The following is a 23386-nucleotide window of genomic DNA, read 5'->3' as shown; positions in this document are numbered from 1 at the left end:
GTGAGGAGGGCCCATAGAGTATTACTTAACTTTGTTAGAAGCACTTGCGACCTAGCAGGAAATACCAGTAATCCCCATTAGAGCCTGAATTTAAATGAACCATGTTGGAGAAACATTTTAGTGGCATTCTTAGTGTAGTGAACATCACACCTACTTTGAAGTAGTTAGTGCAGAAGATTCCTGCTGCAAGTGTTATTGTGTGTTTGTCAGCTATGCTAATATTGCATACTATTAATATCCTGTAAATGAATAGTTTGCTTCGTACAAAACTATTCTCTCCATATATTTGTGTCAAGAAAATAAATAGTTAAGTTGGTTACTTCCGCCTTGTCCTTGTCTGCCTGTTGCATCCCAGTAACCTACTTACACAGACGTTTTGTCTGAGTGCTCAGCAGGGCCACATGCAGTGGGTGTTCTGTGGCAAAAGAGAATGGACATTGGGACAGAGATAGTGAGATCCTGAGAAACAGACCAAGACAGAGAGAGATTTTCCGAGACGCAGAGAGAAGGAGAGTGCCAGCTCAGAGGACTGACCAGAGAGCAGAATGACGAAGTGAGAAGGGTCCAGAGAAGGTAAGCCTAGCAGCACAGCCCTGAGTAGCTTACAGCTCTTAAAGGTAACGGGCGAGGAGGGAATAGATTGTGAGATGAAGTGAGTGCACCAGGCGGGAGTTTCCTAAGAGTCAGAATGCTTGAAGCTGAGTCCGGCCATATTGGCAAACCTTCTTCTCTATGAGGAGAATCAGATGCAGAACTATGGGAAGAAGAAATCATTTTCACGAACTGCACTGTGGTGCTAAGCTGGGTGGTGGTGAAGGAAATGAGACCAGTGGAGGCAGGAATGTGTGAGGCCAATGAAATGATGAGACTGTGTGATGAGATGCTCTGTGTTAATGAAGTAACGTGCGAGAAGTTGTGTACCCGCTATCCTGTGTACATAGTTGCCAAGCAATGTCTGTTTAGTAAACTTAGTTTGTAAAGAACTGGTGGTCTCCTTTCATGAACTGGTTTACGTCTGGTCCTGGCAAACCAGCGTCATCGGTTACATGCGGCCTCACAGCACAAGACCACACACCCAGCCAGGAACCCCAGCTTTCATGTAACGTTCCGGGCCGCAAGAGATGAGTACCTCACCCACGGCTACTGCCCCGTAACACTTTACATATATACATCAGTCTCGGTGTTGAAGACATGCATTGACATATGCATCTGTGTTTAGAACAACTTACTTCAGCTAGCCGAGTCAACAGCGCTGCAGACCGACGCAAACCTGGAAAAGCAGTTGTGAGTAGCAACATCATCCATAATCACCTAACATCACACGCCCTCACCAAAGAGAAGCCATTCCAGCCTTCGCATTATGGGTGAGTTAATAAATTGTTTGACCAAATATAGCAAGATAATTTTTAAGTTGATAATTTTGAATGGCCTCCGACTGATGGTATAAATATCCAAACGGCCCTTGGCAGAAGAAAGATTCTCCACCCCTGCTTTAGTGCATTAGTATTGTGATCTGGTGTTGGTAAAAAGGCTGCCTTTTTATATGATGTTTTTTCAATTTTATGTCCTTTTCTGTGAACGGACTGGTTGACTGCTCTCCCGACTCGAGCATGACAGCTTCATGTATTTCTATGCAGCTGTCACTTGCGGGTCGGGAGAGCCGCTGGCCGGTCCATGCACTGTGTTCTGATCTCAATCTGATTTTTATGACTGTCTGACTGTGCCCTTAATCTTCCTAATTACCAATCACCGTCTTGCCAGGTTTCCAGCGGTCCTCTTCTGGATCACATGACTGTTCTTCAGCTTTGCACAGGGTTTACTAAGTGGGGCGGTCTTTATTGTACAGTGTATGTCTCTGAGAACCAAAATGAGGATTACTTACATCGACTTACATTTATGAAAGCAACTTCCACTCCACGCATCCAGGTCACGTGGGCCAGAAGAGAACTGGAGCGGCTCTGGAAACCCGGTAATAGGCCATTGGTGAGTATTTTAGTGTACTTACACTACATCAGATATATACAGTTAGGTCCATATATATTTGGACAGAGACAACATTTTTCTAATTTTGGTTCTAGACATTACCACAATGAATTTTAAACAAAACAATTCAGATGCAGTTGAAGTTCAGACTTTCAGCTTTCATTTGAGGGTATCCACATTAAAATTAGGAGGGTCTAGGTAAAAAAAAAAATATTGACATTTATTCTGTAAGTTTTTCACTTGTTCAAAATAGGAAAATATAAGAAAACTATATAAATTTGGTATCTGTGCAATCAGACTAACCTACAGGATAAGGTCACCAGGTCCTCTACCACATAATGAATTATAACCTAATTCTATCTCAAAATAAAAGATATTTCCCGTTTTTAGTGTGATATAAAAAACTATAATTTGTCCCACAAAAACAAGTCCGGATATGGCAGAGTTGATGGAAAAATACAAAAATTATGACACTTGGAAGAGAGGAATGAAATTTTTAAGTAAAAAAAAAAACCTGTCAGCGGCTGGTAAAGTCAAATGATCGTCCCAACAAAGTTATGTTGTATGTCATATGTTACATGCTGGATAGAAAAGTCAAGTTCCAGACATAAGAATGGTAGTTTCATTCAAGCATCACTTCCAGGGGCGTACATAGGAATCATGGGGCCCCATAGCAGAAGTTCTAATTGGGCCCCCCCCCCCCCCACAAAAAATAAATATTTGTCGGGGTCACAGAAGAGCAGATCTCACAACTTTGCAGCCACAGTAATTTTCCTCCTGCTGAAGTCCTAGATTCCTCTTTCATTGCCCCATAAAGTGTGATTCCAACAAAAGTGCACCCCAAACACAGTATGATACCCCCATGGTGCATTCCTCCACATTATCCTCCACATACACAGTATAATGACCCTATTGTACCCAACTTCAACTCCCAAGGCAAAGTATGGTGACCCCAACACAGTATGATCCCCCAACTGTGACCCCCAAAGCTCTCCTTACACTATAATGTGCCTACATACAGTATAATGGCCCGCACGAGTCCTCCAAGCAGTATAATTGACCCCACACAACCCTTCACACTGTATAATTGCTTTCAAACAGTATAATGGCCCCCGACATAGCCCTCAAAATATTATAATAGCTCCACAGCCTTCCATAGAGTATAATACACCACCGATATTCCTCCATATAGTATAATGCACCCCCCATAATCCTCCATATAGTATAATGAACTTCCCATAGTCCTCCATAGAATATAATGCACTTCCCATAGTCCTCCATACAGTATATTACACACCCCATAGGGTAAAATGCAGCCCCCATATAGTATAATGCCCCCACAGTCCTGCAGTATTATGGGCACCACGTACGCACTTGTGTCACCCAGGGGGAATATAGGGGACTCGGTACCTGGGCCTTTTACCTTGTTTTAGGAGGTCACGTCAGTCGGCTCCCGGGCCCGTACTCTGGGTCTCTCTTTGAAAAAGGGCTTTTAGTGTACAGTTTGTCTCGTGACGCCACCTGTGGTTTCCGGTAATGGTTACTGGTGCTGCTGCAGACCTCCGGCGGGTGATAGGATGGCAGCTGGGATGTTTCTGCTTCCCACAGGCGGAGCGGGCCCCCGGGGCAGTGTAGGTGCAAATGGTGGTGATGCTGGGGCTTGCAGTGCAGGAGAGATGGTGCAGCAGGAGTAACTGACAGAGACAGGGGATTCACTTCAGTACCTTTACTGGTGCGGATGTCAGGTATGGTCCAGGGTACTCGGTAGGAAGGGTGCACTTCAGGACTTCTCCCCAGTGAGCGGGTATAAGGCCTCCTGGTCCGTGTCTCCCTCTCTCTAAGCTCCTGGCCAGCCTGCAACTGGGCCTAGCTTCTGTGTCGTGCTGTTCCTTCACCTGTCGCTTGGTAGTAGGACCTTTTTCTGGCAGCCACTATCCCTGGACGCCGTGGTCTTCATGGTTCCTAGTCCTGTCAGGGGTTTAGCTTCAGGTCGACCGGGGTCTTGTAGTCCTCCTGGTATGCTGGTGATCCCTACTGGGTATAAAGGACCCTGTAGGCGCGGACCTGGTGTCCGGTTTGTGTCTTGGGGTGAGCCTATGATGCTCCTCTGCCCCCTCAACTCCTCTTCTCCTCTCCTCTTTGCCTCCGGCCACACTCGGGGCCCTCAATACACCTGCAGACGTGCTGCGTCTTCACTGCTCTCAGTGGCAGCACACTCTCTGACTAAACTAAACTGACTGCCTGGCTCCACCCTCCATATATATATCTCTATCAGGGCTCCCTCTGGTGGTATGAGGTGGAAGGGTGGAGGCGTTTGTTTGTAATGAGGGCCTCTTGTGGAGAAGTCCATCCATGCACCCTTTTGGGTCCTGTGGTACCTGTGAACAGCAGGGTGCCACATTCCCCCCTAGTACAATTCAGTACTCCTGGACTGAAGCATTTTGTAACAAGTTACAACAATAACAATAATAAAGTTACAGTAAGTCCCGTAACCCGGTGTCCATTTCACCGAAGAAAGCGTAAAAATGAGTAACATGAGGGACCCGCCTGAAAACCCTCAACGTAGGCCCTGGGCGTGGCTACAGGGCATAAGTGATCCAGGTGCTGGACCACGTCTTCGGCCACGCCAAACGGGTTTTTGTTCAGTGGTCAAATAAGGGGGCACTTTTGATGAGTGCAACTACTTACAGGGACAGTTTTTGGCTGCTCACAGTCCTCAGCCTACAAGTCTTTGTACCCTTATGTAATGCAGGTGCCGGAATGCAACGCACAGAGACACAAGGCGAGAACAGTAAGAGTTGAATATAAACATTTTATATATATATATATATATATATATAACAGGTATGCTGAACAAGGGATTGCAACAAGGGTAATAAACAGTAATTTGAAGTATTATCAAAATGCGAAGTCTCTCAAGGTAATGTGGTGCTCTCGATAATGGGAGACACCACGTGAGCTCCTTAACTGTGAATATGGCCCTAGCGGGGGTCACCGGTTATTCCCGCTAGGCCGAAAGTCTTTTCCGGACAAATTCAATTAGATCACGTTGAAGTTCTTTAACCCCAACCGTTCCCCTCCCAACCTGAGTACCTAAACCCAATTGGCCCCGGTACCGTGAGTGAACAGTAGAAGTGACGGCCCTGTTCACGTATGCAGCTCCTCTGCTTTCGCTGGCGTGACTTTCCTGGGGCAGCCGTCTCTCAAGTCCTCTCTGCTTGGCCATTGGAGGCAATCTCTCGAGCCTTGGGTAGGGGGGGTCCAGACCTCGTCTGTCGGCGGGCGACGTCGGGTTCCGCGAACTCACTCAGCACCGCAAGCAGGTTCCGAGTCTCCTCAGCAGGCACAGCACTCGGGTTACATCTGTGAGGGATCTGGAGCTCTTCTACCGGTGCCCGACTGTGGCACCTCACAGGCCTCTGGCTTAGGCCTGTCACACGTCTGCTCCTTTCTGCTGCTTGGCGCCAAAGACTCCTCAGGTTTGGCGCGCTGGCCTCTTATCTCCCGGAACTCCTTCCTGGAAGTCACCTGATCGGGTCCAGCGTCTAAATCTGCCCTCCCTTCAACTTCCCTTGCATATCTTTGCTCCGCTTGACTGTGTTTGCCCAGCAGATGGCAGTCTCTCTCCATCTTTGAGACATCATGTAAGAGTTCCCTTACAAGCTCTCTCGTCTCTGCTACACTTACGGGTAACTAAATGCACACATTAATATCAGTTTACACAATAAACAATAGACAATACCCCACTGGGTAACTATTTATAATGTAGGCACTTCGTGCTTATTCCCTAAACCTGGCAGGGATTTGTCCTTGTGTGCTGCGTGTGGACCTTCGTAGCACTGGGGTGATACTGGTGTCTGTGCATGCACTCTCTGTTAACCTATCAGGTGTACGTGCTGGTAGATTATAAAACTGCCTCAATCTCTCTATGGGACTGGCAAGTGCACTGATTACTGGGCCTCCAGGCTCTGCTTCAACGGGTGATCCTCCTCTTACTGGGGACTCTTCCTGTTCCTGAGCAGGTTCCTCTAGGGCGCCCACAGGTTCTTCTTGTGGTTGATAGAAGTGTATTACTGGTATAATAACTGCTCCATCAAGTTGAGGCCAGTCCGCAGGGAAATCTCCTAGAACTGTGTGAAGCACATCTTCCTTGGGTTATTCCGGTGCTATAGGAGGTACTTCTTCCTCCGTTGTCTTCAGTAGACCTGGGCACACCTTCAAGTGGTCTCTTGAGACTGTTGCGGTTGTCTTACCTCCATCTTTACTAATCAGGCAGGTTTTACTGTTGTCAAATCTGGAGTTTAGCACAGTGTAGGGCTCTCTTTCCCACTGGTCATCGAGCTTGTGACCTCTTCTTTTCCGCTTTAGCACTATCTCTCCAGGTGTCAAGGGTTCTGCTGGTGCATGTTTATTGTACTGCTCTTCCTGTCTTTCCCTCACCTTGTTTAGACTGTCTTCGACACAGGCCTGTACCTTCCTGTACTGCTCTTGCCGACTTGTGTCCGAATCTTCAGTGGACGTATCTGCAGCAGGTTCTACCACTCCGAGTTCCAGGTCCATGGGCAATTTTCCAGGTCTTGCTCTCATGAGGTACGCTGGGGTACAATTTGTAGAGCTCACGGGTATGTGGTTATACAGGTCCACTAGGTCAGGTAGCTTTTCTGGCCACTGGTTCCTTTCTCACAAGGGTAGGGTTTTCAACAGGTCTATAACGATGTTGTTCATTTTCTCGCATATACCGTTGGTCTGCGGATGATATGGCGTAGTCCGGATCTTCTTGCATCCATACAGGTGACAGAATTAATTGAATAGCTCAGCTTTGAAAGCAGTGCCTTGATCTGTGAGCACCTTTTCTGGATATCCATGGGGTCTGCAGAAGTAGGCTTGGAACGTTCTTGCTGCAGTTTCTGCTGTCAGGTCCTTGACAGGGGCTACCACCAGGAACCGGGAATAGTGATCCACCATGGTCAGGGCATAGGAGTAGCCTGATCTGCTGGGTGACAGATTGACGTGATCCAGAGCGACAATCTCCAGGGGTTGGGTTGTTTTGATGGACTGCAAGGGTGCTTTTCTTCTAAGGCTACAGGGCCCACAATTCCGGCACCACCTTTCTATGGAGCTCCGCATTCCAACCCAATAGAACCGGTCCTTCAGCAGGGTTTCCAGCTTCTTCCAGCCAAAGTGAACTGCTTGGTCGTGGTAGGCCTCCAACATCATCTGGATATCTCTCCTGGGTACAACAATCTGCCACACCATTTCGTGGGTCTTGGGGTTGACATACCTTCTGCACAGCTTCTCTCTGTAGATGAACAGCCGGCTTCTCTCATTCCACAGGTGTTTGGCTTGTGGAGGAGGATCCTTCTCCAGGTGAGAACCTTCTTGGGTTATCAGTCTTTTGATGAGGCTGACAACCGGGTCACTGCCCTGGGTCTCCTTCCAGCTGTGATGAGGTAGAGGGTTTGGTATCCTACCATGACATCTTCTGGAGGCGTGTTGCTCGTGGACCACTCCGCTTCTGTGGAAGGCAGGTAATTCAACTTCTTCTAGGTCATCCACTTCATCCTCGGTGTCTGACTGGTGGGGCATCCTTGACAAGGCATCAGCATTGGTATTCTTGTGACCTGCCCGGTACTTGATTGTGAACTGATAATTCGACAGTCTGGCCACCCAACGCTGTTCCATAGCTCCCAACCTGGCTGTCTCCAGGTGTGTCAAGGGATTATTGTCGGTAAAGGCCGTGAATTTAGTCGAGGCTAGGTAATGCTTGAATCTTTCAGTGATAGCCCAGACCAAGGCCAGGAACTCCAGCTTGAAGGAACTGTAATTCTCCGGGTTCCTCTCAGTAGGGCGAAGCTTCCTACTGGCATACGCAATTACTTTTTCTCTGCCATTTTGCTTCTGGGACAACACAGCTCCCAGTCCCTCGTTGCTGGTATCGGTGTACAACAGGAAAGGCTGGCTGTAGTCAGGGTAAGCCAGGATTTCTTCACTGGTTAGGACTTCCTTCATTACTGCAAAGGATTCAGCCTGCACTTTGCCCCACTGGAACGGGGGACTTTTTCCTCTTTTGGACTGTCCTACCGGGAGATCTTGTAGAGGTGCTGCCTTTTTGGTATAGTCCTTTATGAACCTCCTGTAGTACCCGACCTGTCCCTGGAATTGCCGTACTTCTTTGATGTCTCTTGGTTCAGGCCACTTCTGGATGGCAGTGACCTTCTCCGAGTCTGGTGCTACTCCCTCTGAGCTGACTACGTGTCCCAGGTACTGAACCTTCTGCTTGAGCAAGTAGCATTTAGAAGGTTTTAGTTTCATCCCAAACCGGGACAATGCTTCAAATACCTCCGCCAGGTGCTTCAGATGGTCTTCATACGTCCTCGAGTACACGATAACGTCATCCAGGTACAGCAGCACTGTCTCAAAGTTCCGATGTCCCACGCAACACTCCATCAACCTCTGGAACGTTCCGGGTGCGTTGTAGAGTCCAAACGGCATGCTGTTGAATTCGCACAGTCCCATCGGGGTGGTGAAGGCTGTCTTCTCCCGGTCTTCCTCAGCAACAGAGACTTGCCAGTACCCGCAAGTGAGATACAACGTAGAGAAGTAATTGGCAGATTTTAGTGCAGCCAGGGATTCCTCTATACGGGGCAAAGGGTATGCATCTTTATGTGTTATTCGATTAATTTGTTCGTAATCTACACACATCCTCAAGCTACCGTCTTTCTTTCTGACCAGGACCAGGGGAGCTGCCCAGGGACTACAGCTATCCCTTACTACCTCTGCCTTCTTCATGTCATGCAACATTTCCTTGGCTTTTTGGTAATGTGCTGGTGGTATGGGTCTGTAACGCTCCTTAATGGGTGGATGATTACCGGTGGGTATGTGGTGTTGTACCCCTTTAATCCTTCCAAAGTCAAGTGGGTGCTTACTAAACACTTGTTCATATTCCTGAACCACCCTGTAAACACAGTGTTTCTGATGGACATTTGTGGTGTCAGTCCCAACATGGAACTGTTGACACCAATCTCCCAGCTGAGCTTCGGAGTCATTGTCCTCCACTGTATCTGGTGGGGTCAAGGATTCCACTGTGTGTATGGCATCATTATTCACAGTATACAATCTGGCAACAGTGGCGTATCTTGGCAATTTAACTTCCTCCTCCCCACAATTTAGGAGACGTACCGGTACCCTTCCATTGCGTACATCAACTACCCCTCTAGCAGTTAGGAGTGTAGGTCTGTGCTCTGAGCTAGTGGGCTCCACTACCGCCTGGTAGTTCTGTCCCTTGAGACCTATTGCTGCCCTACACCAAATCAGCAACTCACTCATTGGGGGAATCACAATGGGTATCGGGTCTGTCACCCGTACATTACCAATCTCACCACCTGTTAGCTTTACCTGTTGCTGGTACAGGAGGGCTCGAATTTCTTTCTGGAGCACCTTCCTCTGCCCTGGTTTGGCAGTGTCAGCAATCTGTTGGAGTAAAAACAACACTTCTCCCAAACAGTTACCAACAATATTTGTACCAAGTATCATATGCGGATTGGTATCACCAGGATTAGATTCTATGACAATTAGTCCTTGGTCCTTTAGTTCCACTCTCCCCACCTTCACTGTCACGTCCTTAACCCCTACTAGGTTAAGAGGAAGGCCGCTAGAGGCATACGCAGAGAGGTTCGGGGTTGGGGGGTGGAGTTCATCTATGGACCAGTACCTTTTGTAGAGGACATCAGGTATGATGGTTACCTGTGAGCCGGTGTCCAGTAATGCAGGTGTTGCTATGCCGTCCAGCACGATGGACAAGAAAGGCCTTCCTCCTACAAACCGGTCGTACCAGCTTGATGGGCCTGGTTGATTTACTCCTGGGTGTCGGCCCTTGGCCCCAGGGTTTTCCCATTTAAAGTACAGTCCCCCGCGGTGTGGCCTGCCTTGTGGCAACGGTAGCAGATGAAGTCTCCTGGAGGGCGACGTTGGTCGTTGATCCTCCCACGGGGTGGCATTGTCCTCCTACGGGGTGGCGTTGTTCTCCTCCTTCTCCTCATCCAGGGGACATCCTCAGGACTGTCGGCGAGTAGGATCCTTCCTTCCGGCTCGGGCTCCGTCTGTAGCTGCAGGGTGCTCAGGACAGTGGTCAGGGTTTTACTTAGCTGACAGACTTCAGAGCGCAGGCTGTCCAGCTCGCTAGAGGGCACTGTTTGCATTTTTGTTTCAGCCGTTAATGAAGGAGCAGTGGGTGCTGCGGGCACTGGGGTGGCCCCACCCTGGTAACGCTGGATAGCAGTATCTGTTGTTTCCAGGGGCTGCAGACCCTTAATAGCCATGTCCTTCAGGGCGTCAAAGGTGGCATTTGGATGATCAAAGGCCCACCACCGTACGGTTCTGCTCTCCTCCTGGGACCTCAACGCCCAGATGAATTGTTCTGTCAGCATTTTGTCCTCACCATGTATACTGGCTGGACTAACCTTGTTCAGGGCCCGCAGGGCTTCCTGTAAGTACCAGGCATAGTCCCGGATACTGTCCTCAGGTTTCTGGGTACAGTGGTAGAACCTCATCCGGAGATCTGTCTCAGTGCGGTTTTCAAACACAGTTTGCAGTCTCTTAAAAATAATGGATACTGATTCTTGGTCTGCGGCTGGCCAGGTTTCAACTTCCCGCTCTGCTGCACCAGCCAATTGTCCCAGCACAACAGCGGCTCTCTGTTTACCTGTCATTGAGTACATATCCAGTACACCGCATATTTTCCTTTTGAATCCAGACAAGGTGTCTGGTTTGCCGTCATACTGGGGAAGCCATTTTGCCCCAGGGATATACGGCAGGGCCATGGGTATCAACGGAGTCACGACCCCTGCTAGTGGGGCGGCCACTCCAGCCTGAGCATCAGGAGCGTTAACTGGTGCTCCGGCGTTTTGCTGGTCGTCGGCCATGGTTGCGCCCCCCTAGTGAACCGTAGCCTACCTCCTTTACTTTAATCGGGTAGGCCGCAGCTCCGCAGACGACGGTCTCCTTCCAGGACCTGACGCTTCCTGGTGCTGCGTCAGAGCGTGAGACGGGGCTTGAGCTTTGCGCGCTTCCTATGGTCACGCCTCTCTGGTTCCCACGGTTACGCCCCTCTTCTTCCCGCGCGGCGACGCGGTAATGGCGGTGATGTTCACCACAGTTAAAACACAGTTCAAATACGGCACACAGTACCCGGTGGCAACGGGCACGAAATCCTGTTTGTGACGCCAGGAAAGAGAGATGTGTTGACGTGCCCCCAGGGCCATGGGGTACTCGGCAGCCGGGCCTACAGATGCTGGGGAAGGGATATATCACAGTGGCTGGCCCGGTCCGTGGTCCAGGGCGGTCAACAAAAAAGGGGATAGTTTATATGGAATTTGTAGTTTGATCGTGACGCCACCTGTGGTTTCTGGTAATTTGTACCAGCGCTGCTGCAGACCTCTGAGGCAGTTGATAGGCAGCTAGGATGGAACAGCTCCCCACAGGTGGAGTGGGCCTCAGGGCAGTGTAGAGTGCGACGGTGGGTGGTGATGCTGGGGCTTGTAGTGCAGTCGGGATGGCGCAGCTGAAATAACTGACGGAGGCAGTGGAGTGCAGTCATCCGAGTTTTACTCACAGTTCTTGTTCAAGGTTCTCAGTACACTGTACGGGTGTCCGCCTCCGTGTCGCACTGCGTCTACCAGACCAGGGGTTCAGCACTTTCTCAGATATATCAGGAGTGCTTGACGGAACCCCGCGTTCTTTATGTTCCTTACTAGACCGACTTCTCATGCTGGGTCTTCTCCCTCCTGCCCTGTGCTTCCCCACGCTAAGTCCCGATCGGGTGCTCTGAAGTCCCTCTGGGCAACCTGGAGTTCCCGGACCTACTTGATGCCCTTCACGGTGACTAGGGTGAGACTGTGGCAACTACACCATGGAAGTGCAAAAGCCTTCGGTTTTTCCAGCCGAGACCTGGAGTAACACGACTGGTCCAGGGGCCGGTCCCCTTCTTGCGGCCTGATCCCTCTGACACCTGGCAGATTCGGGACGTACGGGTGCCGTCCTGCACTCACCGTACCCCCTGGGATCCCTTCTGTAAAACGGAGCCTTTCTCCTCTGCTCCCCTCCTGGGCCTCTATCACTAGGCCCCACTTGTGGAGCAGAGCTCCTGAAGAGACTCTGCTCCCCTTACTACTCACTGACTGACTGTCCTCACTCACTTCTCTGCCACCCTAAGATGGCTTCCCTTATATTCCTCCTACAATGGTGCTCCCCTACTCTACGTCCTCCACCCACACCCACTACTGGTTCTCCCTCACTTTGGTTCCCCCCACTCCAGCCAGGGACAGGGCTCAGCAGGAGACACAGTGCATCTTGCCCTTCCAGCTGGCCTGGAGTAGTGTAGTGTTGAATGCGGGTGTTGGGGTTCCGGGCAGCACTCCCTCCTTACCTGAGAGAAGGAGACACCACACCTCTGGGTGAGGTGCAGTACCTGTGTGGCGACTGAACCCTCAGGGGCGCCACAGTGTCACCCAGGGGGAATATAGGGGACTCGGTACCCGGGCCTTTTACCTTGTTTAGACGGTCACGGCAGTCGGCTCCCGGACCCGTACTCTGGGTCTCTCTTTGAAAAAGGGCTTTTAGTGTACAGTTTGTCTCGTGACGCCACCTGTGGTTTCCGGTAATGGTTACCGGTGCTGCTGCAGACCTCCGGGGGGTGATGGGATGGCAGCTGGGATGTTTCTGCTCCCCACAGGCGGAGCGGGCCCCCGGGGCAGTGTAGGTGCAAGTGGTGGTGATGCTGGGGCTTGCAGTGCAGGAGAGATGGCGCAGCAGGAGTAACTGACAGAGACAGGGAATTCACTTCAGTACCTTTACTGGTGCGAATGTCGGGTACGGTCCAGGGTACTCGGTAGGAAGAGTGCGCTTCAGGACTTCTCCCCAGTGAGCGGGTATAAGGCCTCCTGGTCCGTGTCTCCCTCTCTCTAAGCTCCTAGCCAGCCTGCAACTGGGCCTAGCTTCTGTGTCGTGCTGTTCCTTCACCTGTCGCTTGGTAGTAGGACCTTTTTCTGGCAACCACTATCCCTGGACGCCGGGGCCTTCGTGGTTCCTAGTCCTGTCAAGGGTTTAGCTTCAGGTCGACTGGGGACTTGTAGTCCTCCTGGTATGCCGGTGATCCCTACTGGGTATAAAGGACCCTGTAGGCGTGGACCCGGTGTCCGGTTTGTGTCTTGGGGTGAGCCTATGATGCTCCTCTGCCCCCTCAACTCCTCTTCTCCTCTCCTCTTTGCCTCCGGCCACACTCGGGGCCCTCAATACACCTGCAGACGTGCGTCTTGACTGCTCTCAGTGGCAGCACACTCTCTGACTAAACTAAACTGACTGTCTGGCTCCACCCTCCATATATATATCCCTATCAGGGCTCTCTCTGGTGGTATGAGGTGGAAGGGTGGAGGTGTTTGTTTGTAATGAGGGCCTCTTGTGGGAAGTCCATCCATGCACCCTTTTGGGTCCTGTGGTACCTGTGAACAGCAGGGTGCCACACATTGATTTTAAAATACCATATATTTTAAATAAGTCGACCTGAGTATAAGCTGAGGCCCCTAATTTTACCACAAAAAACTGGGAAAATGTATTGACTTGAGTATAAGCCTAGGGTGAGAAATGCAGCAGCTATTGGTAAATTTCCCCATCCTGGTATGTGTGGCACCCCCTCATCCCTCAATCCTGGTATGTGTGGCCTCCCCAATCCCCCAATCCTGGTATGTGTGGCCTCCCCAATCCCCCAATCCTGGTGTGTGTGGCCTTCCCAGTCTCCCAATCCTGATATGTGTGGCCTCCCCAATCCCGGTATGTATGGCCTTCCCAGTCCCCCAATCCAGGTATGTGTGGCCTCCCCAATCCCCCAATCCTGGTATGTGTGGCCTCCCCAATCCCCCAATCCTGGTGTGTGTGGCCTTCCCAGTCTCCCAATCCTGGTATGTGTGGCCTCCCCAATCCCCCAATCCTGGTATGTGTGGCCTTCCCAGTCCCCCAATCCTGGCATGTGTAGCTTTCCCAGTCCTCCAATCCTGGTATGTGTGGCCTCCACAATCCCCCCCAATCCTGGTATGTGTGGCCTCCCCAATCCTGGTATGTGTGGGCTCCCCAATATCCCCCCCAATCCTGGTATGTGTGGCCTCCCCAATCCCCCCCCAATCCTGGTATGTGTGGCCTCCCCAATCCCCCCCCCCCAATCCTGGTATGTGTGGCCTCCTTATCCCTCAATCTTGGTATGCATGGCTTCCTCATCCCTTAATCCTGGTATGCATGGCCTCCTCATTCCCCAATCCTACTATGTATGGCCCCAATCACTGCACACATAAAATAATTAACACTTATACTCACCTTCCTTCCTCACCTCTGCTCCAGTGCTGAGTCCTGTCTGCTGCAGTTCATGTCGGCATCTGAGCAGCGCGCACTCTCAGAAGCCGAGGTGAGCTGCTGCCGGCACATTCACGCTTCTCCATGCCGGGACTATGGGCGTGGAGAAGCGTGAATATGCTTTCTCTTTAGCAGCGGGCACTGACAGCAGGAGCCGCGGCTCAGCGCTCCTCCTTGCCCCTACTTAAGAGAATGAATATTCCCTCTTCTCCATGCCCATGGGAGTGGAATATACATGTCCCTTTAGCAGCAGGCACACGAGGTAGCTGCAGCAGCGGCTACTGTGTGTGCTCCGCTCCTCCGCCGCCGCAACCTCCCCCCCCCCCAATACTTACCTATCCTCCTAGTTCCCACGCTGTTTGGGGCCCTCCCGGCTCACGGTCCCCCTTCCGGTCACGGGCCGATAGCAGTGGCGTGGCCTGCCGCCATTGGCGGTACGCCACTGATCACTTCTACATAACATTGACATATTTTAACAATATTCCATCACTCTACTTTACATACCCAGCTCACCATGATTACCACGTCTCTCTCTGTCTCCAGGAAGGAAAACCTCATGTGTATAATTGATAAGCTGTGCCTGGCCTTCAGCGTTAGCTAGTGGGCTAGTGGTTAAAACAAAGATTTCTCTAAAATGCTGTACACTTAGGCTATGTTCACACACGTTGTGTTTTGCAGCGTACTTTGCTGCAGGTTTATATGCAAATTTTCAGCTCTGTTTTGCAGTACCAGCAAAGTCTATGAGAAACCAGAATTTTCTGTTCACATTCTCTGTTTTTTTTTTTTTTTTTTTGCTGCGTATTTTTGTGCCTTTGTTGGGTTTTTGGAAAATAGAGCATGTCACTTCTTTCAGCGTTTTTTCAGCATTTTTTCACCCATAGGAAGTAATGGGTGGTGAAAAAACGCAGAAAAACACACCAAAATGCAGCAAAAAACGCACCACATTTTTTCTGCGATTTTTTTCAGCGTTTTTGATGGCAAAATAGAATGGGGTTCTTTTTTTCCACAGAACTTTATATACATTCATAAATAGAAACAGAAGGACAGTGAAAAAAACGCAGCAAAAAGGCATCAAAAACGCAGCAAAATCTGCGTTTTTGACGCAGCTATTTTCCTGCCAGAGAAAAGTTTGCAGCAGATTTGCAGCAGATTTCTGAGGTAAAAAAACGCAACGTGTGTGAACATAGCCTTAGAGTAAGGCCAACGTCACACAACAGACATTTAGGCTATGTGCCCACGCTGCGGAAATGAAGCAGAAATTTTCTGCTTCATTTCTGCATCTCCTCTCCCGGATAAACGCATGCGGAATTCCGCACGCGTTTATCACGCGATTTCCACATGTGGAATTTCCTTGCGTTTTTTATTGCACTGCAAAGGCAATTCCGCTTGCGGAAACGCAAAATTAATGAACATGCTGCGGATTTTTCCCCGCAGCAAAAATGTTTCGGAAAAATCCGCAGCATGGGCATTGAACTTGCATAATCACATGGGGGGCGGATAACATAGCGTTTCACAAGCATTTACGCTGCGGAAATTCCGCAGCATATCCGCTTGAAAAACGCTACGTGGGCACATACCCTCATGGTCTGAGTACAGACCGCAATTTACAACCTCAAAGTCAAAAATAAGGTTGTTCAGTTCGGGTCAAGAGACCAACAGCTTTTACAGATATTGTAGTTTGTACTTGGACCATGAATGTTGTCCATAAGACATAGTTTAAAAATTATGGCACCAACTACTCACTGCCTACAGTTAGAGCAGTATAATCTTGCTGACAGGTTCCCTTTGTATTGGGAACAAGCCATGCATCACTTACCTTGTGGTGACACTACAGTAAAATGGAAATTTGCCACCATTTTCACCAGCAAAGTATGGCAAAGGTCTGAGCCATCCAGTAGTGGAAGAACCTTATGTCTGACGCACCCTTCAAAAAGGTATTTTGAAGAACAGATAATTCCTTTAACTTTATCTCACAAAGTAGTCTAAGCTTAGACTTGGTGCACCAATTGCAGATTTGTTGCGGACGTCTGCTCTACTGATCTCCCTACAGATGTCACGACCAGAACCAGATGACTCCTAAGCACCAAGCAGAAGCTCTTCCACTTGAGCTATTCAGCTCTCTGGACAGTTCCTTGTTAATCCAGATACCAGTACCTGCGTTGTTCCTGGGTGGCTCCAACCTGTGCTGTCCCTGATTGGCTTCATCCTTTGATTTCCTGATTGAACACCCTATGTAAACCAGGTCTGGCACTTCCTTACTTTTGAGATTATTGGCCTCCTAGCCTTGTGTTCTCATCTGCTGCTTCATACAATACTACTATCTCCTGTGTGCCGACCTCTGGCTTCCCTACTGACTATGCTACCTGCTAATCCTCCAATACGGGCAGCAGGGTGGCTCAGTGGTTAGCACTGCAGCCTTACAGCACTGGGGTCCTGGGTTCAAATCCCACCAAGGACAACATCTGCAAGGAGTTTGTATGTTCTCCCCGGGTTTGCGTGGGTTTCCTCCAGGTTCTCTGGTTTCCTCCGACACTCCAAAAGACATACTGATAGGGAACTTAGATTGTGAGCTTCAATGGGGACAGTGCCCATAATGTCTGTAAAGCGCTATATGATTAATGGCACTATATAAGTGAGTAAAATAAATAAAAATAAATAAATACTGTACTGCCACTCCTGTGTACCAACCTCTGGCTTCCTTTGACTACGCTACCAGCCTCTGCTCCCCCTAGTTGTTGCAAAAGTAAAACCTACAATCCAGTCCAAAGCATAACAGCAGAGCTGTGTGTGATTATACCTGACACATCTGCAGGTTCCTCTCAGCTCCAGCTTCAATCTAACAGGCAGACAGGGTTGCAATACAGCAGAGCTGTGAGAGCTGCAGCTGCTAATGTGTTTGTTATGAGACAAAGTTAAGTTCTACTGTTCTGTGTTAGTTACATGTCTCACATTGGTAATGTCCCCTTTCATTTAATATAAGCTCTGGAGGCAGATTCTCATGCAGATCAGTGTCCGTCTCATAGCCTGGAACAGCTCATTTCCATACAAGAACAACATGGATTTCTCGGGGATAAGACATCGAATCGCAGATATCAAGGTATCATGTTATTCAGCTTCCTATGGCCTACATGCCCATATAGACAGCTTAGGAGGGTTGACTCCAATGACAGATTTCCTTTCAATGGAAGTTGGGGTTAAATTTTTAGTATTGTAAATTCCGGGATTGTGTAGCATCTCTATGAAATATGCATGATTATAATGCTCCTGTGTATGATACTTGACTTGTTTCCAACCTGACAAATGCAGCTGTTTTGAATCTATGTCAATTTCTTCGTTTCCTGTAAGAGTTAGTACGGTTCATTCTTTCAGTGTTTTCTTTTGGGACTGGTCCTAATCACAGTCTCTCCTAATGTGCCAAGTTCTGGATTGTTCACTTTTCATCTTGGAAAATACACTTATTTATTTCATTTATTTACATCCCTTAAAATAAAAATGTGCTTACTTTTTTTTCTTTTACCGAGTTAATGCTACCTTTATATGGATTGTTTCATGCAGACAGCTCTATTCCATAGGGCATATGAATGTCAGTCTCTTCCTTTTTGAGACTATGCGAGCGATGCTAAAAAAGAGTAGTTCTGACAAATTCAACTTATTTGTTTATTACATAGGCGCTTGTTCATTGGAATTGCCTGCATCTAATAGAACATTTCTCCTGTCGAAGCTACTGTAGGGGCAATGTACGGCCAGCTGCATTTCTACCGGTGTTCAGCTTATTCTGGTTCCAGGTTAAAAACGGACTGAGACATTGAGACAAACCTTCAATTCTTGTGTTGAACAGGCAGCACTTGGTGCCATAGTTCTTCAAATGTTCTCCGCCATGCTAAACTGTATTTGTGGATGCTAAGTTTTTACCACTGATCCTGAGTTTGAATCTTAAATATTCCTGCAGGTTCATCATTTGCTTGGGTTCCCTCCCACACCACAAACACATACTAATTAGAGTTGGGCGGATCGATTCCTGGGGCTCCGGTCCGTCCACCAGGTGGGTGCTCTGTGACTGTTGGACAGGGGGCTCTGCGAATTTCTTACCTTCCGGGATTCCCAACGTGGCTTTGTAATAGCCTAGCTGGCAAGATGTCATTTGTGTGTTACACCGGCTTATTAAAACCGTTGTGGGAATCCTGGAATAAAGAAATTTGAGAGCCTCCCATCCCATGGCTTGAAGCTACTGACCTGTCCGATGGATCGGAGTCCTTAAGAGTCAACTGCTTTACAATGACCCTCATGACATGCAAGTCTTTATGCTTTTTAAATCTACTTTTCAAGCTCACACTGCTTGGTGCCCCGCATCTTCGACCATTTTCCAAATGACTTAACAACTCCCTGGGTTTGGCCTGCAGACCTGGTTCTACCTCACCCATGTCTACACGCAATGAGACTGAAAACCCTTTCATCCTTAGGAAGTTTGCTATGGCAGTGTGTCCTGTGTTGGTCTGGAGCTTCTGACTTGTGACAATGACAATGTGGTTCCAGAACTTCCTCTTACAAGGTATGCCAGTGAACCTTACAAAAGAAATCTGTGCCCCAGAATATGAGCAACGTCGGTTGATCATCTCTTGATGTACCAGTGGAACTCAGTTTAGAACTTCGTAATGTTCACTCTATTTAATTTATTCACTTACCCACAGATTGCAATTATGGCCGCCTGACTTAGTGTTTTCTTCCGGTGAAGTAATGTGTCATATGTCTTACATTATGCACATGGTTTGAGCTGGACTTATTTCCTCCCCCAATATATGAGTTGTCAGAAGTAAATAAACTGACTTAAGCACTGATGCTCATAGTGCATTCATGGTACATTCAGTAGGATGGAGGTGTACCGGGTGTGGGCAGCACAAGGTGGGATAGCCTAGGAATGGCAAACTGGATACTGCAAGTCACGGCTGATTAAATTCCAAGTGGTGCACCCTAGGAGAATCAAGTACCGAAAAAAAAGTCAAAACAACCAGAAAGGAATTGATTTGTCTTATTTTAATAATAGCATTATAAAGCTTTATAGGCATTTTTTAAAATGCAGATAACTCCCTTCATTAAAGAAGAAACTGGCATAAGGTGAGAACTGACAATGCCGCATACATAAGTGACGCTGTTAAAAGATGAAAATATCACCACAATATAAATGATTTCTGGCAGAAGAATATAGTCCTGCATTCAATCTCCTGTATAATGTATGACAGACAGGCTTGTCTATTACAAAACTGCAAAAGAAGCCTCTACATTTATTATTTGTTCTGTAGATAACAATGCAAATGCTACAAGTGATTCCGGGAAAATAGAAATTGTTTTAAGATTACAACGTTGTACATTATTTTAAATGCATAAAAGTTAATGGACATATAATGTGAGCAGCAGAACAACTGAGAATATAAGGGGTTTTCTCATTCCAAAATCAGGGCTGACGAGTTCCTATAGGTTAGGGATTCTGATTATCTCATCTAATTATGCTTTGCATTCTTCAGTTTAATATTAATTTTATAACTGTCTAAAAATCCTGACCTCTGGATATTGAAAATGTCATCTGTAGTTACCAAGATTCACAATACAAGCTGCATACCAGAACACATACATAGATAGATAGATATTTTAAACCTGATAAGGCTGGTGTACTTACTTTAAAAATCCACAGCAGAATGGCATTAAAAACAGAGTGTGAGAGCTCATGAGTCCAGTGTTTGCATAAGCTAAACCTAATCTCCACCTACCCACCCTGACTGTCAGTAGCCCCTTGTACTAGGTAGTGAGCTCTCAGCAGCAACAGGAAGAAAAGAGAAAAGAAGTGTGTATACAAATGATCGGGATCACCAATAATACGAAAAATATATAGAAGCCCATCACAATGATAGCTAATCATTTTTTGGATTGCCATAATGGATCCCCCAAACAATTATGTGTTATGGAGAAACTAGACTTGACCGTGAGAGATGGACGCCTGACTGATGAATTACTCAGGCGAGAATCAAAATGAAACGTTACTTTTTGCTTGGTTTTATAAAAAAAAATTCTCATTATTTCTTATTTTTTTATTTATTAATATTCTTCTTTTCTTCTGCTTTTTTCACAGGCTGAAATCACGTTTTATACATCGCCTCAGGTGTCTTATGTCACTGCGGATAATTTCCATTCATATTATATATTTTGCGTAATATGTCTTCTTCCTTTTCTTAGTACAATTCTGCCACTTCCTCCAATGTGTTTCAGCTCTAATCTATGGCCATATTGTGGGCTAATGCACTGTATATGGTGATATGTTCACTCAAGAGACACACACCCAAATTGAGTGATCATGTAGACTCTTCATTTTGTGCCTTGAATTAGAACAAGTTGTTCTAATTAGATTATATTATTATATTATATTATTATATTAGATTACTAATTAGAACAACGCATATGTGCATGTATAATGTATACATAACCTTGTCATGAATAGTCTCTGCTCTCTTAAATCATGTGGCGAAAGCTTGCACATTGAATACTAAGGTTTATGCAATATGTGTATCTGCTTTCGCAAATAACTGTATGGATTATGCTCATGAGAATTGAATGTAAAGTCTCACTATCCTCCATATGAACGCATATTAGATTTGCTAACTTTGTGATGCAACCATGATAATCTTCCGCACTGCGCATGCGCTGTGAGCAGAAATAGTTACCGTAACAACAAGGGAGAACTGTATATCAAAAGCGCAGGCACCATGCCGAATCGCGCATGCGCTCTAATAGATGTCTTATATTGAGTCTCAGGTCTCTTGCGCACGTGCCATCATTGGTGTCTCATAACGAGGCTTGGTGCTCCATGCTGTTGGATGCGAGCCGAATCGTCATACCGCTCATTCCCTGTGAAAGAAAAGAAATGTTATATTGAGGCTTGGGCCACACTCGTATGTGCTATAGCTAACTCTCCATGATGAGGTCTGGTGTTCTGTGCCCTTGGATGCACAAGCGCCGTGCGCACTTCCTGAAGCCGTTGTGCATAGACTGGATAAATAATCTATCTATAATTAGCCATGTCCAAATACAGGTGAGGGAAACAGAAAGGCTCTTGTTTGGAACCTGTCCACAGCATGGTATTGGAGGGAGGACCCCACATGTTTCGCCACCTCTTGGCGTGGCTTCATCAGGGGAGAAGATGAATGCAAATAGTGAAGCATCGTTCTATCTATATATATATATATAGAACGATGCTTCACTATTTGCATTCATCTTCTCCCCTGATGAAGCCACGCCAAGAGGTGGCGAAACATGTGGGGTCCTCCCTCCAATACCATGCTGTGGACAGGTTCCAAACATAGAGCCTTTCTGTTTCCCTCACCTGTATTTGGACATGGCTAATTATAGATAGATTATTTCTCTGTATACTACTATTACTAGTTGTCTGGCTTTGTGCAATTGTCTCTTTGTATGCGGTATTTTACAATCAGTATTGATAAATTTATATGTGGAAGCACAGACAGATTTGCCATATGTTACATCTCAGAGGTATATAATTGATTCTTACTAAGAGCGTTGTGGTTAAAAATACTATATATTAAGAGCTCTATGTTAGGCTCATTTTGCCTATGTTATTCACGCTAACACATTGGAGGAGGATTGTTGGTTCTCACATGGACCTTCTAGGTGATCATTGTTAGCCAATGTGGGCTTTTTAAGTGTTTTTAATTGTGTAGTGTCATTGTTCAATCAATAAAAATTCTATATATTTTTTGTATTATTGGTGATTTCGATCATTTGTATGCACAGTTCTTTTCTCTTTCCCTAATTATGTTACTATTCAACAAGTGTGTTATTGGTGATCCCATTCAATATTAGTAGTGCCCTCAGTTCTTACAAGCTTCCAGCAACAGGAAGGAGGGACACTGAGGAGCTGTAATGAGACGAAGTGAGCGAAGATTGAGTTTAGCTCATGAATACATTGGACTCCTAAACTCATACTCTCTTGCTGGGTTCAAACTTTTAAAAGCAATATATAGCCTTTCTCATTGGATTTTCAAAGTAAATACATCAGTCTCAACAGATCAAACAGATTTAAAAATATAAGTTATGCTGATTTTATTGAGAAATCTGGAGACAGATCATCTTTAATTCCTTTGCTGCTATAGGCATATCGCTTACATTTAGGATCCAAGGACGTGTATGATATATTTTCCATATTGAAGGCACTATATCATGATAGATCCCAGCTAGTGTTACAATCCTGGTCTTGTTTTAAAGCCAAGATTCTAGGCTGAGATTTGGCGCTAGAGAAAGCTGAAAAGGAAGGTGTATTTACTTGCAGCTCTCACTTCAGCTTTAGTTACTTGGGGCTCTGTCTCAGGCTAGATCACAGTTCGAGCTGAGATCTCAGTCGTGATTTAAAGTAAAAATTCTGGGATTTAAAACAAGACCAGGATCTCAGTGGAAAACCAGCTAGTGTGATGTATAATCCTCTTCTTGTGTTTGTATTACTGTGCATGACTGCAGTGGGAGAGATAACATGGACTTCTGTTCTTGTTATTATCAGAGACCATGTTTCCTCTTTAATGTCACATATGGGAGGGTTTTTTTTTCTTAGAAAAAGAGTGATCATATGAGCAGTTGCCTTAGAACATTTATTGACTCTATGACCCAGTCGTTTAGCAGTCCAGACAGTATTGAAAAGTCACAACACACAAACATCAATAAAGTTTCTACATTTTAAAGAGACCATATCCTGTCTACCCCACGTTTGCTTAAAATATGCAGATTTTTTTCTTTAACGATACTCGTTACATGCTATAGTGCATTCGAGAAGAATGTTTAACATCTTTCCAATGAATAGAACTGATTTCTGTCAGTCAAAATTACATTTACATCCTTTGATTATTGTAACGCAAGATCATAATTAGAAGAAAATCAGTATTGTTCACTTTCAGATAGGTCTAAAACAGGTGCTTTTTTGCTCCCATACTACGGATGCAGCAACCAGACCCCT

The 23386-nt window shown here is 46.9% G+C and overlaps 2 long non-coding RNA genes across 3 annotated transcripts in view; one reads left to right on the top strand and one right to left on the bottom strand.

Annotated features, from left to right (window-relative positions):
• The first annotated feature begins 319 nt into the window (after positions 1-319).
• LOC141272452 (uncharacterized) lies at positions 320-21443 on the top strand. Of its 2 annotated transcripts, none has more exons than XR_012322014.1 (4): positions 320-573; positions 1220-1364; positions 1927-1983; positions 20501-21443. It is a non-coding gene; the product is annotated as an uncharacterized lncRNA (long non-coding RNA). The 2 variants fall into 2 exon arrangements; XR_012322013.1 differs by having other exon boundaries at positions 1762-1983.
• LOC141272453 (uncharacterized) overlaps positions 19487-23386 on the bottom strand; it is a 53798-nt gene continuing 49898 nt past the window's right edge. The window contains exon 3 of the long non-coding RNA XR_012322015.1: positions 19487-21273. This is a non-coding gene — a long non-coding RNA (uncharacterized lncRNA). The remainder of the gene's footprint in view (positions 21274-23386) is intronic.

This window comes from Phyllobates terribilis, unplaced genomic scaffold (assembly GCF_046119375.1).
Source record: "Phyllobates terribilis strain yellow unplaced genomic scaffold, ASM4611937v1 Scaffold_5__5_contigs__length_657084704, whole genome shotgun sequence".
NCBI classification, from domain to species: domain Eukaryota; kingdom Metazoa; phylum Chordata; class Amphibia; order Anura; family Dendrobatidae; genus Phyllobates; species Phyllobates terribilis.
The sequence above is the reverse complement of the archived record's forward strand: the minus strand, read 5'-3'. Positions and strand labels throughout refer to the sequence as shown.